Source organism: Chiloscyllium plagiosum, unplaced genomic scaffold, assembly GCF_037043375.1.
Source record: "Chiloscyllium plagiosum isolate Xiang-an unplaced genomic scaffold, Cpla_swu_hap1 HiC_scaffold_2, whole genome shotgun sequence".
Lineage (NCBI taxonomy): Eukaryota > Metazoa > Chordata > Chondrichthyes > Orectolobiformes > Hemiscylliidae > Chiloscyllium > Chiloscyllium plagiosum.
Genome location: NW_028270140.1, coordinates 165,106,343 through 165,118,640, shown reverse-complemented (window position 1 = coordinate 165,118,640; position 12,298 = coordinate 165,106,343). Strand labels below are relative to the sequence as shown.

Sequence of the window (12,298 nt, the reverse complement as noted above, 5' to 3'; positions counted from 1 at the left end):
CACCGCCAAACCACAACAACCCGACGGTCGGAGGAGGAGCGTCTTATCTTCCGACTGGGAACCCTCCAACCGCAGGGGATGAACTTGGACTTCACCAGTTTCTTCATCCCCCCTCCCCCCACCTTGTCTCAGCCGGATCCCTCCAGCCCGGCACCGCCTTCCTGACCTGCAGTCTTCTTCTTGACCTCTCCGCCTCCATCCTACTCCGACCTATCACCCTCACCTTGACCTCTTTCCACCTATCACATTTCCAACTCCCCTCCTCCAAGTCCCTCCTCCCTACCTTTTATCTTCTCCTGCTGAACACTCTCTGCTCATTCCTGAAGAAGGGCCTGTGCCCGAAACGTCGAATCTCCTGTTCCCTGGATGCTGCCTGACCTGCTGTGCTGTTCCAGCAATAAAGTTTCAACTTTGATCTCCAGCATCTGCAGACCTCACTTTCTCCGCCTAGAACCTGCTGCCAGGGGTGGAGGTAGAAGCAGATAGGACAGCAACATTTAAGAGGCATTTGGGCAGACATGTGAATAGGCAAAGAATAGTGGGATATGAACTGTGTGCAGACAGATGGAATTGATATGAAATGGCAACATGGCTGATATGGACATGGTGGGCCGAAGGGCCTGTTCCTGTGCTGTACTGTTTAGATTAGATTACTTACAGTGTGGAAACAGGCCCTTCGGCCCAACAAGTCCACACCGACCCTCTGAAGAGCAACCCACCCATACTCCCACATTTACCCCTACTCCCACATTTACCCCTTCACCTAACACTATGGGCAATTTAGCATGGCCAATTCACCTGATCTGCACATCTTTGGACTGTGGGAGGAAACCGGAGCACCCAGAAGAAACCCTGTGCAATGCAGACACGGGGAGAACGTGCAAACTCCACATAGACAGTTGCCCGAGGCGGGAATTGAACCTGGGTCTCTGGCGCTGTGAGGCAGGAGTGCTAACCACTGTGCCGCCCAAAAAAGTCCACACCAACCCTCCAAAGAGGAACCTACCCAGACCCATTCCCCGATATTCACCCCTGACTAATGCACCTAACACTACGGGCAATTTAGCATGGCCATTACTGTTCTAACAGGAAGGAAATGATTGTACAAGAGAGGATGCAGGAGAGATTTACTAGGATGCTGTCAGGGCTGGAGGGTCTAAGCAGTGAGGAAAGTTTGCATAGGCTCGAGTAGTTTTCCTTTGAACAGCAAAGGTTGAGAAAGAAACTGATAGAAGTGTTTAAGGTTAGTAAGGGAATAGACAGAGTGGACAGGAAGGCACATTTTTTTATTTGTAGAGAGATCTCTAACCAGGAGCAATAGATTGAAGGCAGGAGGGTAGAGGCTAACAGGAGAGTTGAGGAGAAGTTTTAAACTGACTGTGATGAGAGTTGAAACTCAGTGCTTAAAAGAAAGGGTAGTTGAGTTAGAGTTCTTATCATATTGAACCAGTAATTAGATATTCACTTGCACTGTTATAGCCTTCAGGGCTGTGTACCATGAGCTGGAAAACACATCAGATTTTTGTGGAATGATTGGAGACGCAACAGGCTGAATGCCCTTTCTCTGCACTGAAAATGGGTAAAAATAATTTGATCTTTGAATATTGGCTCTTTGCCATGCTCCGAAAGTGGCATTTTTCACTCAATCAAGGCATATATCATCCTCAAGGCCAGGACAAGTTGTAATTGAACCACTCACACAGAATCGAGTGTGTGATGCTGGAAAAGTACAGCTGGTCAGGCAGCATCCGAGGAGCAGGAGAATCAACATTTCGGGCATAAGCCCTTCATCAGGAATGAGAACCACAAAAAGAACAGTATTTAGTTTAAGCTCAGAGGCTGGATCTTTCAGCATCAGATTTTATTAACATAAAATAAGAACATCAGAAAATATTAATCTTTAACAACAGGACACGTGACACAGTTGCAAAGAGAAAAGGACAGTATATTAATCTCTTCTGTTCCCCTCACCTATTGATCCTGCCCATGTCAACTCATTCATCTAACCCTCTAAAACCCACTCCTTCACCAGATATAATCCATACACCTCAGTATCCTGTACTCACTCATTCATTATCCATCTCCCTCAACTGATGACCCCAACAATCCCTGTGCTCTGCCAACCATAGAAAGAAGTAACAGAGATGTGAAACTAGCCAAGCTGCTGCCAATCTCATTGGTCCATACTGTGCTCACAGTTTGCGTTTCTTCCACTCAGGCTCATCATCCTCCAACTCTTCCTCGGTCTCTGGGGCTGCAAACACAGCATGTGGCTGGGTCCTGAAATCCAAAATGAGAAAATGAGGGTGAGGACAACACAGAGGCCAGAGGATGAGTGAAGGTGCAGACGGAGAGGTTAACAAGAGTGAAGGGAGCACAAGGCACATGTGAAATCTGGAACACCATCTGAAAACGTGCTCTAAGTGGAATGCAGGACCATGAGGAGCCATCGAGCCTGTTTTGCTCTCCAATATAATCAAGGCTGTTTTTTTTTTAAACATGAACTCCACATTCCTATAACTCTCTATTCCCTAACTGACCATTTAAAGTCCTCAATGGAGAATCCAAAGCCTACTAGGGCAGAGAATTCCAAATGCCCCAAACATCGCTCATCATCCAGTGGTAGATGATATTCCAAAAATCCTTGGATTCTAAAGCAGTACCGGAGGACTGGAAAACTAAATATGTTAATACCCTTATCCAAAAAGGGAAAGAGGCAAAAAGGAGGGAACTACAGGTCGATTGTTCAATGGGGAGGAAACAGCGAATGGGGATGAGGAGCTCTTTTGCAGGTCGATAATCAGTGACAGTGGGGTTCTAAACCTTTGGAATTCTCTACCACAGAAAGCAGTCAGAGCCAGTTCATTACATATGTTCAGGAGGGAGCAAGATGTGGCCCTTGTAGCTAAAGAGATCTAGGGGAGAAACTAGGAATGTGATACTTTTTTTCTCCATTTGTGGGACTTGGGTGTTACTGGCTGGCCAGCTGTCTTCTTGAATCGCTGCAGTCTGAGGTTGCATGATCAGACATGATCTTATTGAATGGTGGGGCAGGCTCAAAGGGCTGAATGGCCTAATCCTGTGGCAGAAGAGGGTACTGCAGATGCTGGAAATCAGAGTCGAGATGAGTGTGGTGCGGGAAAAGCACAGCAGGTCAGGTAGCATCCGAGAAGCAGGAAAATCGACGTTTTGGGCAAAAGCCCTTCATCATTCCTAAGTATGGTAGTCTTCACTGTGCACAGTGATACTGAGATCACATCTGGAGTACCTGAGCAGTTTGGGTTCCCTTATTTAAGGAAAGATATAATTTCATTGGGGACAATTCAGAGAAGTTCACTAGGATGATTCTCAGCATGGAGGGACTTTCTTATGAGCAAAGATTATACAGGTTGGGACGTCACTCATTGAAATTTAGAAGAATGAGGGGTGACATACTGAAACATGCAGGATTCTTAAGGGACCTGACAGGGCAAACACTGAAAGGATGTTCCCTGCATGGGCAAGGGTTGGACCAGAGGGGGCCTAGTCTCAGAATTAAGGGGCACCAATCTAAGACTGAGCATGATGAGGAATTTCTTCTCTCAGAATCTTGAGCGTCACTGGAATTCCCTGCCACAGAGAGCTGTGGGGCAGAGTCCTTGTGTATATTTAAGGCTAAGATAGATAGATTCCTCATCAATAGGGGAATCAAGAGTTACAGTTGAAGGGTAGCACATGAGAACAGCTGGATCAGCAATGATCAAACTGAATAGCACAGCAGGCTCCAGGGGCCAAATGGCTTACTCCTGTTCCCATTTCCCTACTCCTGTCCCTACTTCTTATGGTCAAGGGTAGAGGAAAATATGCCAAAGAATGTGGGCAGCAAGGTGCAGTCCAGCTTTCCCCAACTTCTCATCTGGGCAGTGACTGATGCTGCTCAATTATAACTGAGGAAACTATGCAGGTTCTCATGCAAAGACGAAACAAAGTCCAGGTAGACTGCTGATTTTATGCAGTAGTTTCAGAGTCACTTTCTGCTGACAAGATCAAAAGCCTTCGTGAGAACTAAGGTACCAAGAAAGGATGATGTGTGCAGTTTACTGCTCATTTTGTAACTGGAAGGCTAGTTCCAGTGGAGTTAGACCATGAGACCAAACACATAGGAGCGGAAGTAAGGCCATTCGGCCCATCGAGTCCACTCCGCCATTCAATCATGGCTGATGGGCATTTCAACTCCACTTACCCGCATTCTCCCCATAGCCCTTAATTCCTTGTGACATCAAGAATTTATCAATTTATCATCAGCCATTTCCTGGACCACTCTTCCAAACTGTCTAGATCCTTCTACAGCCTCCCCATTTCCTCAGTGCTACCTGCCTGTCCACCTAACTTTGCATCATTGGCAAACTTCGCTAGAATGCCCCCAGTCCCTTCATCCAGATCATTAATATATAATGTGAACAGCTGCGGCCCCAACATTGAACCCTGCAGGATACCGCTTGTCACCGGCTGCCATTCCGAAAAAGAACCTTTTATCCCAACTCTGTCTTCTGTCAGACAGCCAATCCTCAATCCATACCAGTAGCTCACCTCGAACACCATGGGCCCTCACCTTGCTCAGCAGCCTCCCGTGTGGCACCTTATCAAAGGCCTTTTGAAAGTCTAGGTAGACCACATCCACTGGGTTTCCCCAGTCTAACCTACTTGTCACCTCTTCAAAGAACTCCAACAGGTTTGTCAGGCACGACCTCCCCTTACTAAATCCATGTTGACTTGTTCTAATCCGACCCTGATCTTCCAAGAATTTAGAAACCTCGTCCTTAATGATGGATTCTAGAATTTTACCGACAATCGAGGTTAGGCTAATTGGCCTATAATTTTTCATCTTTTGCCTTGATCCTTTCTTGAACAAGGGGGTTACAACAGCGATCTTCCAATCATCCGGGACTTTCCCCGACTCCAGTGACTTTTGAAAGATCTCAACCAACGCCTCCGCTATTTCCTCAGCTACCTCCTCGGAACTCTAGGATGTAGCCCATCAGGGCTAGGAGATTTATCAATTTTAAGACCTTTTAGGTTTTCTAGCACTTTCTCTTTTGTAATGGCAACCATACTCAACTCAGCTCCCTGACTCCCTTTAATTGTTGGGATATTACTCATGTCTTCCACTGTGAAGACTGATGCAAAGTACTTATTAAGCTCTTCTGCTATTTCCTTATCTCCCATCACTAGGCTTCCAGCATCAGTTTGAAGTGGCCCAATGCCTACTCTTGCCTGTCATTTGTTTCTTATGTATTGAAAGAAACTTTTACTATCATTTCTAATATTACTGGCTAGTCTACCTTCATATTTGATCCTCTCCTTCCTTATTTCTCTCTTTGTTATCCTCTGTTTGTTTTTGTAGCCTTCCCAATCTTCTGATTTCCCAGTGCTCTTGGCCACTTTATAGGATCTCTCTTTTTCTTTGATAGATTTCCTGACTTCCTTTGTCAGCCACAATATTCAGCATTAGGTCCTTTGCTCTTTCTAGTATAAATAACAATTTGGACTTAAATGCAAGAGCTATGATCAAGAAGTTTGATGTGTGACAGTGAAGAGGGGAGTGGATATGGCAGGAAGATTTCAATGAACTGGTCAGTGGCTGGGGCAGTGGCAAACAGAATTTAATCTGGAGAAGAGTGAAATGAGACATTTGGGAGATTAATTGTTGGGGATTTCTTTGCCTTAGTTAATGAGAGAGTACTGAGAGGTGTATAGGAAGTAAGGGTGAATGTCCACAGATCCCTGAAGGTAGCATGACAGGTTGGTAGGGTGATTAAAAATCGTTTACAAAAACTGAAAGAACTGTGGATGCTAGAAATCAGAAACAAAAACAGAAAAGGCTGGAAAAGCTCAGCAGGTCGGCAGCATCTGTGAAGAGAAATCAGAGTCAATGTTTAGGGTCCAGTGACCCTTCCTCAGAGTAAAATCCTTTATTAGCTAAGGTGTAGAATGTAAGAGCTGAGAAATTATGTTGGAACATTTTCCCCTCATCGGAGAGTCCAGGGCAAGACTGCTTAGTCTCAGCAGAAAAGGACAGTAATTTAAGGCTGAGAAGTCTTGACCAGGTGGATGAGGATGGGATGCTTCCTCCTGTGGGAGAATCTAAAAGTAAGCGTCACTGTTTAAATCTCAGGGTTCACCTGGTTAAAACAGATGAGGTAAAAACATTTTTTTCAGAAGGTCATGAGTCTTTGGAACTCTGCAAAAAAAGTTGTGGAAGCAGAGTCCTTGAATATTTCGAAGGCCGAGGTGGAGAGATTCTTGTTAAACAAGGGGGTGAAAGATTATCAGGAGTAGGCGGCAATGTGGATTTGAGTAACCAATCAGAGAAGCCTTGATTTTATTGAAAGATGGAGTAGACATGAGAGGAAAGGATAGCAAAGATGATTCTCGATAGGAGTGAGAGAGACAGAGTAGTTGTCATGGGGGCTTCAACTTTCCAAATATTGACTGGGATCACTACAGTACGAGTACTATAGATGGGCCAGTTTTTGTCCAGTGTGTGCAGGAGGGATTCCTGACACAGTATGTAGACAGGGCTGAAAATGTGTTGCTGGAAAAGCGCAGCAGGTCAGGCAGCATCCAAGGAACAGGAGAATCGACGTTTCGGGCATAAGCCCTTCTTCAGGAATGTATGTAGACAGGCCAACAAGGGGCAAAGCCACTTTAAATTTGGTACTGGGTAATGAGCCCGGCCAGGTGTTAGACTTGGAAGTAGGTGAGCACTTTGGTGATAGCGATCACAATTCTGTTATGTTTACTTTAGTGATGGAAAGGGATAGGTGTATACCACTGGGCAAGAGTTACAGCTGGGGGAAAGGCAATTACGATGAGGCAAGATTTAGGAAGCATAGGATGGGGAAGGAAACTACACGGGATGGGCACATTAGAAATGTGGAGCTTATTCAAGGAAAAGCTACTGTGTATCTTAGATAAGTATGTACCTGTCAGGCAGGGAGGAAGCTGTAGAGCGCGGGAGCCATGGTTTACGAAGGAAGTGGAATTTCTGGTCAAGAAGAGGAAGAAGAAGGCTTATGTTAGGATGTGATGTGAAGGCTCAGTTAGGGTGCTTGACAGTTACAAGGTAGCCAGGAAAGACCTAAAGAGAGAGCTCAGAAGAGCCTGGAGGAGACATGAGAAGTTGTTGGCGGATAGGATCAGGGTAAACCCTAAGGCTTTCCATAGGGATTTAAGGAATAAAAGAATGATGAGAGTAAGATTAGGGCCAATCAAGGAAAGTAGTGGGAAGTTGTGTGTGGAGTCACTGGAGATAGGGGAAGCACTAAATGAATATTTTTCGACTCTAGAAAATGACAATGTTGTCGAGGAGAATACGGAGGTACAGGCTACTAGACTAGGGGTGGGATTGAGGTTCACAAGGAAGAGGTATTAGAAATTTGCAGAGTGTGAAAATAGATAAGTCCCCTGGGCCGGTTGGGGTTTATCCTAGGATCCTCTGGGAAGCCAGGGAGGAGATTGCCGAGCCTTTGGCATTGATCTTTAAATCGTCATTGTCTACAGGAATACTGCCAGAAGACTGGAGGATAGCAAATGTGGTTCCCCTGTTCAAGAAGGGGAGTAAGACAACCTTGGTAATTATAGATCAGTGAGCCTTACTTCAGCTGTTGGTAAAGTGTTGGAAAAGGTTATAAGAGATAGGACTTATAATCATCTAGAAAAGAATAATTTGATTCGGGATCATCAGCACGGTTTTATGAAGGGTAGGTCGTGCCTCACAAACCTTATTGAGTTCTTTGAGAAGGTGACCAAACAGGTAGAGAGTAAACCGGTTGATGTGGTGTAAATGGATTTCAGCAAGGCGTTCGATAAGGTTCCCCACAGTAGGCTATTGTACAAAATGCGGAGGAATGGGATTGTGGGAGATAGAGCAGTTTGGATCAGTAATTGGCTTGCTGAAAGAAGGCAGAGGGTGGTGGTTGATGGGAAATGTTCATCCTAGAGTCCATTACAAGTGGTGTACCGCAAGGGTCGGTGTTGGGTCCACTGCTGTTCGTCATTTTTATAAACGACTTGGATGAGGGCGTAGAAGGTTGGGTTAATAAATTTGCAGACGACACTAAAGTTGATGGAGTTATGGATAGTGATGAAGGATGTAGTAGGTTGCAGAGAGACATAGATAAGCTGCAGAGCTGGGCTGAGAGGTGGCAAATGGAGTTTAATGTGGACAAGTGTGAGGTGATTCACTTTGGTCGGAGTAACTGAAATGCAAAGTACTGGGCTAATGGTAAGGTGAACAGAGAGATTTCGGTGTCCAATACACAGATCCTTGAAAGTTGCCACCCAGGTTGATAGGTTTGTTAAGAAGGCATACAGTGTTTTAGCTTTTATTAATAGAGGGATCAAGTTCCGGAACCATGAGGTTATGCTGCAGCTGTACAAAACTCTGGTGCGGCCGCACTTGGAGTATTGTGTACAGTTCTGGTCACCGCATTATAAGAAGGATGTGGAAGCTTTGGAAAGGGTGCAGAGGAGATTGACTAGGCTGTTGCCTGGTATGGAAGGAATGTCTTACGAGGAAAGGCTGAGGGACTTGAGGCTGTTTGCATTAGAGAGAAGATAATCAGAGGGTTAGATAGGGTGGACAGGGAGAGCCTTTTTCCAAGTATGGTGACGGCGAGCACGAGGGGGCATAGCTTTAAATTGAGGGGTGATAGATATAGGACGGATGTCAGAGGTAGTTTCTTTACTCAGAGAGTAGTAAGGGTATGGAATGCTTTGCCTGCAACGGTAGTAGATTCGCCAACTTTAAGTACATTTAAGTCGTCATTGGACAAGCATACGGACGTATATGGAATAGTGTAGGTTAGATGGGCTTCAGATTGGTATGGCAGGTCGGCGCAGCATCGAGAGCCGAAGGGCCTGTATTGCTCTGTAATGTTCTATGTTAATACATGTGTATCACATTGTACCCAGCATTACTGAGTACCTTACAATCTGACAACTATTACTGTGTACTCAGCATTCCAACGTGGTCAGTATGGTACTGTTCCCAACTCCTGTAAAGACAGTAACCCACTGCTTTCCTACCTTCATGGCCTCCTCCTGCTGCAATGCCTCACGCAGAGTCTCGTTGACCTGATCATGGGATTCTCTCCAGATCTTTTTTACGTTCCTGTACAGGGTGTCTAACTGAGGAGAGACAGAGAGAGAGGAAATGTAGGCATTAGTAAAGAGCTCAGGGGTCTCACACACACACACACAGAGACAGACACACACACAGACAGACACACAGACAGACAGAGACAGGCAGACGCACGCACACACACACAGAGACAGACACACACACACACAGAGACAGACACACAGAGACACACACACACAGACTGAGTGGTTGAGACTCCTCTCAGAATCTAGAGGATCTCCAGTGATCAAAGAAACCAGCGCAGCAGTTCGAATGCCATTTCCACTTTCCCTTTTTGACAAGGATTTGACTGAACAAGCAAGGATGCCTGCCTTGAAGAAGTTCTCCTCCTCTCTCTACAAGAATCTCAGGGAGTCCCTCTCCCACTGCAACTCCCAGCTCATTTCCTCTGCCCTGAAGCTCTTACTCTATGCTACTTTCTCCCCACCCCCACCTTCCTCTAGCTTATCTCTCCACGCTCCAGGCTCACTGCCTTTATTCCTGATTAAGGGCTTTTGCCCGAAACGTCGATTTCGAAGCTCCTTGGATGCTGCCTGAACTGCTGTGCTCTTCCAGCACCACTAATCCAGAATCTGGTTTCCAGCATCTGCAGTCATTGTTTTTATCACACAGCAACAGATAAACCGTGACCCACTGAACCACTGCAGCCCAGGCAGCAGCCCTTGTGACACATCCACTACTGAATAATCAAATAAAGATCAAAAACACTGCAGATGCTGGAAATCAGAAACAAAACTGAAGCTGCTGGAAAAGCTCAGCAGATCTGGCAGCATCCGTGAAGGGAAGTCAGAGCCAGGGTTTTGGGTCCGGTGACCCTTCCTCAGAGCTGTTAACTCTGATTTCTCTTCAACCCCATATCATTTCCCAGAGCAATCTGCTCGGTCTTGAGTTCTGCAGTCAATATGAAGATGGTTGTCAATGTGCCCCAGTAATGTTGTATTGAGTATTGTCACGTTGAAATGGTGGGATGTCCTTGAGGTACAGGTCACTGCATCAAGGTGTTCTACAAATTTCAAATCACGAGACTGCTACAGAGGACCAATTCCACAGGGAAGTCTCAGAAAACCACAAGGGGCTCAGACAGGGACAAGGGAAGTCTCAGAAAGCCACAAGGGGCTCAGACAGGGACAAGGGAAGTCTCAGACAGACACAAGGGGCTCAGAGGGTTGAGAGTCTTTAAAACCCCTTGCCACAAAGAACATTGGGGGCAAAGACCCTGTGTATATTTAAGGCTGAGTCAGACAGATCATTCAGACAATCAAGGGTTACAGGGAAAAGGGGTGGAAGGAATGTCCGATCAGCCATGATTCCATTAAATGGCAGAGCAGGCTCGAGGGGCTGAATGACCTACTCCTGTTCCGAATTCTTGTGATCTTGAATATCAATTGGGATAGCATTAGATAAAAAGGGGCAGTAATTTCTGATGGTAATTTCAGGAGAACATCCTTGATCAGTCCAACTGGAATGGAGGCTTTGCTGGAGCTGGTGTTGGGGAATGAGGTGGGTCAAGGAGACACGGGTTTGAGGGGGAGAAATGGGGTAAGACTGATCACTGTACAAAGTTGTGATTAGTAACAGAGATTAACAGGAAACAAACTGAGCTATTAAATTAGAAGAGGGTTAAGTGGAATGTGAAAGGGGGGCATCTTGCCAGAATAAAATGGAACCAGAGATGGCAAGTCGAATTTTAATGAACAATGGGTGATCTTTGAGGAAGAGATGATTCAGATACTGTTTTAAACGGGTGAACCCTGAGATTTAAACAATGACCCTTAGTTTTAGATTCTCCCACAGGAGGAAGCATCCCCTCCCCATCTACTCGAGTAAGACCCCCCCCCCCAGGGTTGTCTAATTAAGTTGCCTCTTAATCTTCTAACCTTCAGCAGATACAAGCCCAGTCTGTTCAAACTTTCCTCATAAGATAACCGCTCATTCCAGGGATTAGTCTGATAAACCTCCCCTGAACTGCTTCCAATGTTTCCTCCTCATTAGTCAATTCACTTGCTCACCTCATCTTGATGCTTCACTACCTCACACGTGTCTTCACTTCTGATGGAGTCTATCAGTCCCTCTCCAAGGCTCCTCAATGACTTCACAGCATTCTGCAGAGTTTCAATCTCCTCACAGACCTCCTGGAATACAGAAACCAAAACCATAGAAACCCAACAACAACAGCAGCTAAGGGCACAGAGCTACAATTGATTAAAGGCAGTAATTCAATGAAGTGAGACAATGTGCTTAAGGTTTCTAATTGGTCAGAGCTAAGAAACAAGGTACCAAGGCTGGACCAGCTGTATTCAATAGGCCATGATCCGGTGGAAAATGTATAGAAGGACAGATTTGCTTGGAATTGGTCGGGATTTATGAGATTCATGACAGTAGAAGATTGGAATGACCCAAGTCATGAATGGCCTATAATTATGTTAAGGGCAGAAAAGGGAGGAACTTCTGAAGCAGGCTTATCAGTATCTCACATATCCATTGAGGAAAGAAGCATTTTCACCCAGTGGGGAAGGTGACATTATTGAAGCTAGTCATGAGGATCGAAATTGGTTAAGTGCAGAATGCCAACTGGGATGGAGTATTGGGAACAGTGATCATAGTATCATCAGGTCCGTATTATATTTGGAGAACGAAAAGGAGCAATGTAGGATAAAAATGTTAACTGGAGATGAGTTAATTCCTGCAAATTATGGAGGGATCTATCCAGGATAAAAAAAAAGAAAGAACTTTTGGATACTGGAAATCAGAAACACAAACAGAAATAGCTGGAAAAACTCAGCAGGTCTGACAGCATCTGTGGAGTGAAAGCAGAGTTTAAGGGTTACTGCAGATTATATCTGTCATAAATACTGTTGGATGCGAATCCTATCAGATTGAATGGATTGGTTGGAGAGACAGTTGGTGGCAATAAGAAATTTGCAACAGCAACAGTATGTGATGGATGGCAGTTATAGGAAGGGGAGAAAGTCTCCGATACAGTCACATAGATGGGTTAACTCCAGGAAGGGTAAGAGAGGTAGGCAGCTAGTGCAGGAGTCTTCTGGGGCTATCCCCATTTCAAACAAGTATGCTGTTTTGGAAAATGTAGGGGGTGATGGATTCTCAGGGGAA

General features: G+C 45.3%; 1 long non-coding RNA gene across 1 annotated transcript; it reads right to left on the bottom strand.

Annotated features, from left to right (window-relative positions):
• Positions 1-1,826: 1,826 nt before the first annotated feature.
• LOC148152048 (uncharacterized) lies at positions 1,827-11,314 on the bottom strand. The gene is made up of 3 exons (XR_015759255.1): positions 11,194-11,314; positions 9,070-9,171; positions 1,827-2,280 (listed from the first exon to the last, which is right to left on the bottom strand). It is a non-coding gene; the product is annotated as an uncharacterized LOC148152048 (long non-coding RNA).
• Between the last annotated feature and the right edge of the window lie 984 nt (positions 11,315-12,298).